This window comes from Limulus polyphemus, unplaced genomic scaffold (assembly GCF_000517525.1).
Source record: "Limulus polyphemus unplaced genomic scaffold, Limulus_polyphemus-2.1.2 Scaffold116, whole genome shotgun sequence".
NCBI classification, from domain to species: Eukaryota; Metazoa; Arthropoda; class Merostomata; order Xiphosura; family Limulidae; genus Limulus; species Limulus polyphemus.
In genome coordinates, this window is record NW_013665726.1 from 356588 (window position 1) to 362470 (window position 5883).

At 33.1% G+C, this 5883-nt stretch overlaps 1 protein-coding gene across 1 annotated transcript in view; it reads left to right on the top strand.

The window, feature by feature from the left end:
* LOC106471896 overlaps window positions 1-5883 on the top strand; it is a 186491-nt gene that overhangs the window by 123894 nt on the left and 56714 nt on the right. The window lies entirely within an intron of this gene.

The following is a 5883-nucleotide window of genomic DNA, read 5'->3' on the forward strand; positions in this document are numbered from 1 at the left end:
TGCAAAGTTCGAACATTAGTCATTTACACAAGCGACACATTTAAATTTTAATTATTAAACAAATAATTAAATTACTGTTGATGAATACCATGTTAATTACAAATTGTCTTTTTATTTGTGTGCCTGATACACTCACTTATTAATATTTTTTAATAATTCATTAAAAACAAAGTTTATATTAATTTGTACTACCAATTTTGCCTGTTTAAGAGACGAATTTGTTCATTTGTTTCAGTTGAAAACCATAAAGATGATTCAGCTCCATGTTGTACTGAATTAATTAATTATAAATAGATTTTAACTTGTGATGCTTCTTGCAAAGGCGTACCTACAATAAAATGCTAAGTGGATAATTACATACGTAAAGTATTCCAACAATGATTTTGACATGAATTATTCAAAAGTAGTTTTTATTTGCTTGTTTCGGTTATTCACGCAAAGCTATCTACATAAGAGCTTATCTATGCTAGCCGTCCCTAACTTCAGACTGACGAACTAGAAGGAAAGTGTCTAGTCAACAGTAAACACCGCTTACTCTTCGTATTGGACTGTCACACTTATCACACACCCATGGTCCCAAAGTGCTAAGTGTGATTTGGCGACAAAGGGACACGAACCCTGGACACTCGAATTCACAATCCAACGCAATCAACTAAGTCACTCCGAACCTTCGAAAAGTAATGTTAGGAAAACCTTATAAAATGTTATATGTATTGTGACTATCAAAAATTTAGTTATCTGGAAATTAAATTATCACAATTAAATTCTTTGACGCGAAATATTTAAAGAAAACAATGATTTATTATTGATTTACCAAAGAGCAACACGTAAATATAAATTTCGATGTGAATGGAAATAGCACATTTTTTTATCCGTGGTGAACCATGCGTATACATAAAATCTTACATGGTAGTTTAACAATATGCGATTTCATAAGATATATATATTTCTGGCAACTAGGCTAAAACTATAAAAGACAAATAAATAAAAAAGAGGGTACAAACAAAAAACATAAGAAAGCTAAAATATAACTTAGTAAAAGAAAAGACAGTAGAGTGTATTATAATTATTATTCTTTTAAATTTGGAGTGTATATGTTTTGTTCTTGTATCGGTAGGTTTTATTTGTTTCATAATTTTCGCACAAAGGAACGTATACAACTATCTGCGCATAGCCGTCCCAGATAGACTAGAGCGAAATGCAGCTAGTCAACAGCAGCCATCGCCAATTCTTGGGTTAGTCAACTCTGACTAAACATTATGATTTGACCGTCACTTTATGACGTACCCATGCTAATCACTTGGCCATGTCAAATCTCTCAAACAGTAGTGATTATAGACCTAACATTTTAAGGTTCGTTATTATTTTCGTACAAGTGTGTGTGAGTTATATAGGGGCTGAAATACTAACTTCAAGACATATTAGCACACCTAGTGATCCATTTATGGAAATATGTTGTTCTTTTATTTATTTATTTCCATGTGTTATTAGCAGTATCTATATTCCAACAACTGCCTGCTGGTGGTTTATTTGTTTTTTGTAAATCTATAAACTTACAGCTGATCCATCGGGAACTGTAGGTAGTGAATTGTAGTTTCAGACGTGTAATGTTGTAAGGATGAACATCACACTTGTCTCTAAATATTGTTTCACAAGTTAAACCTGATAGACGGCTCATCCCCACGTTAAATCTATAAACTTACAGCTGATCCATCTGGAACTGCAGGTGGTGAATAGTAGTTTCAGATGTGTAATGTTGTAGGGATGAACATCCACACTTGTCTCTAAATATTGTTTCACAAGTTAAACCTGATAGACGGCTCATCCCCACGTTAAAACTATAAACTTACAGCTGATCCATCTGGAACTGCAGGTGGTGAATAGTAGTTTCAGATGTAGAATGCTGTAAGGATGAACATCCACACTTGTCTCATAAGATATTGTTTCATAAATTAAACAAGTTTTACTACATAGTAGTTTGTATCATAATTTCATTTGTCAGTTCGTTATGTGAAAGGCTTTTGTTTCTGGCTTCGTTGTTTGGAATGTTTTTAAAGTGTCATTTGTTTGGATACTAAGCTATACATTTATATTATACTGTTAGAATATCCTAAAATGCTCGTACACTAAACATCTAAAAACAAAAGAAAGTCGACTAAATACACTTTGAACTTCGTATTAATACCTTGAGAACATTAATATACCAAGATCCTGTTAGGGGAAATGTAGTACCGGAGAGTATTTATCCCAAGGCAGTGTCACAATACACAACACAAACAGAAAGAAATAAAGATGTTCTAAAACTGATACCTTGAAATTGCTTTGTTATTCTGGCCCATCAACAACACTCTGAAATGTCACTTTCACTCAGTAGAGACACAATAATTTTGAAAGTTCCACCATTTGCTCGTAAAGTTTAAAGCTGAATTAATATTTACCATAATGACATTATAATTACCTGACTTTTGAACCCAAACCCAACTCGTATGTTTTGAGTCACAAGTCGGCTAATTATGGTTTCTGATTTTTTTTCTCAACTCAATAAAATGTGTAACATGAACTTGATTTAAACATTATTTATCCATCCAAACTTGGCGTTCATTAAAGTAAATGAGCACGCCTATATGTACTAATGTTTATTGATTGATTTTCTTATTCCTACTGCGTCAACTCGTGTGGTTGTGACACATTTCAGCTTTGCAGCCAAACATTAGAAGGACTGTGTGCTCCTCCTATGCCCAAGGTCCTCTTCGCAGCTGACTTCAACATAAAGTCTGCGATTTTTGTCACTTAACTATACTTAAAGCGCGAACAGAATAGAAGTAAAGAGAAAAGTAATCTAAGCCTCTATTATCTCTTTTTAAGAAACGATAAATAAAATCCCAATAGCCGAGAATAAATAATATCAAACGAGAATGCTATCAAGTTCTATACATAGCTCGGAAAGCATGCTCTGCCATTATTATAGAGATAAAAAGTCTTTCTTGACAAGGTAAATTGTTCTGAGAGGATCAACAGAACATTTCCTGATACCTGTTGTCATACATTTTAGGTAATATTTTTTTTTTAATTCAACTCCTTTCTTGGGTGGTTCATGAATGTAATGTATCTTTAAAATGATACAAAATAATCAACTCATTCAGATCTTGTGATTCGTAATAAGGAAACGTTAAATATCATAGGTGTTCAGTACAAGAGATCTATACTGTAAAAAAAAAATCAACTCCGAGAACTTGTTTTCCAATGAATCCTACATAACATTAAGAAAACGAAGGAGTTGCTGAAATTTTAAGATGATTCAACTTCTTACAAACGTAGACTTATCCATTTATGTAAATGTTTATTTCAGCATGATTGTTTGATGCTGAAAAACAAACATGAAAATGTTTTGAAAAGTGTCTTAACTCTTCTTACCTTTTATATATATTAAAATAAACTGACACTTCAAATCCCATTTTATAACTGGGTTTCAAGAAGAATCATTCTTGAAGTGATGAACGTTACGTACATGTAACATGAAACTTTATAGATAGAACTGTATATAATGCGGGAAATCTTCTGTTATACACATTCTACTATGTCATACATTCTTCAGTTTCTTTCTTTCACAAGTTAGATAATTTATCAAATCTTGTTATGATGTAGGGCATATTTTGTCTAAAGTTTAACCCAGGAACACGTAAAATAGACAGTTACTTCGTTTAAAGCTATTTCAGCACCAATGTGAAAAAAGTTTTAAAATTTGCTATAAGAATGTCATATGTGAATCTTGCCATTTTCTATCATTAAGGTCGACAACCACGATAAAAATGGCTTACATAGGCAGTCAGTTATAACCAAATATGGTCATTACGTAATGGTCCCTGTAAAATGAAGTAATCTTTCCAATGAACTATTAACCAATGGCTACAAGTACTTGCTTTAGAAGTAAAAACAATATATATATGCTATTTACAAATTAATAAAAAGCTGAATAAATACTTTAAAGTGTATTTTCAACATGTGTAGTTTTTATTGAATCTACTGCCTTTGACCGACGTTCACTGGATAAGGTAGGTTCTTTTTTCACAGATACAGAAAAGGAAATATATCCAGTTTATTGTACAACATCATGACAGAAAGAACTACAATTGTGTAATATCATAATTCATTACATTATATGTACCAAGTCTCTTTATTTTTCATGCAGACACTTCAATAAGCAGACAGCTTGGATTTATCGACCAGTAAAATATGTTTATAATTGAATTAAATTTAAAATTAATTAAAACCGATGTCTATGATATGCACACAAAGATAAAAATTGTATACCTTATGCTAAATCTTCTATTCTTACACAAAATATCATGGTTGAACGATTCCATTGCAATGGCTATGGACAGTCTGTCTACTTAATTTAAACATTTAGCAGTCATTATATCAATCTTCGCATTCTTGAGAACATTCTCCTTCAAGTATACAGATACCGCGAACTTCAATCATCACCAACATATTTACACTGTGCTGTCTTGCACCCTGTTAACCTTTCACTGGAGGATTTTCGTTCCACTGGTAGTGTTGCCTACAGGTGTTCTTCTGAGGCATACTTCGTTCATCCCCAGCCACTCGAACATGGCAAAGCTTGTGGTGGCATCAGTAACTGATCCACAACATCATATATCTTGATACACATTTCTTGAAATGCTCATCCAGGGTAACCTGTGTTGGAGAAATTGCTTCAATAGTGTAACTGTGTCACTGTTATTTTAACTTGGTCTGGACTGCTAGTGTTTTTATACAACATTTATCCTAATCAGTTACCAATCACAAACAACTTAAATTATTTTGGAAATGCAATTGTTGCAACAGTAGAATCGGGATGGATTTTGCAGATTTCCTATGCACTTCTCTTTCTCTTTTCCTATAAAATAAGGCCCGGTTTCATAGCCAGCAAGAGCATGTAAAATGGGTAAAACTTTGTATATTTTAGGAATCTTATGAATGTTTAGTGCACTAACGTTTCTGCTTCTATTCAGCAGAATTTTTTGTTCTAAGCTGAAGATACTTAAGAAGTTTTTATTTTAGCAAAACATGTCTTGTTCACTTTCTATTCTGTTTCACTAACAAATATTACAATGCTATTGATCCTACGTCTTGTGTACCTCAATTTAATTTTTATTATAAATCCGTTAAAATCCACAATTATTGTATCACGTGTCATGCACATGGCTGCTGTGTTATGTATATGTAATAAATTAGACTAGCGGAGAGGTATTATTGTCAACGTGACTAAGCCATTGTTCACGTGAATATAATATCACGAATTACTTAATGAGTAAACACATATCGCTTATTACCAGACTTAGATTTAGATTAGACGTGTTAACCCTAATATGTTGTTACACCGTAAAGTTATGAGACGTATTAACCCAAATCTGTTGTTACACTGTAAAGTTACGAGACGTGTTACCCCTAATCTGTTGTTACACGGTAAAGATATGAGACGTATTAAGCCTAATCTGTTGTTACACTGTAAAAATATGAGACGTATGAAGCCTAATCTGTTGTTACACTGTAAAAATATGAGACGTATTAAGCCTAATCTGTTACCCTGTAAAATTACAAGCTTCGTCAAAACAATTTGATTCAGTGCCATTTAGCTTATTTTATTCATTATATTAAAGAAGTACTAACTGATTCTTTTTTGTAAGTCCGAATTAGGTGTGAGCCAAGCATGACCGGGTGATTAAGACGCTCGATTCGCAATTTGCGTGTCACGGATTCGAAACCCTGTCACCGAATATTCGCCCGTTTAGCCGAGAGGGCGTTATTATGTGACGGTCAAACCCATTATTAGTTGGTAAAAGAGTACCCCAAGTGTTAGCGGTGGGTGGTGATTACTAG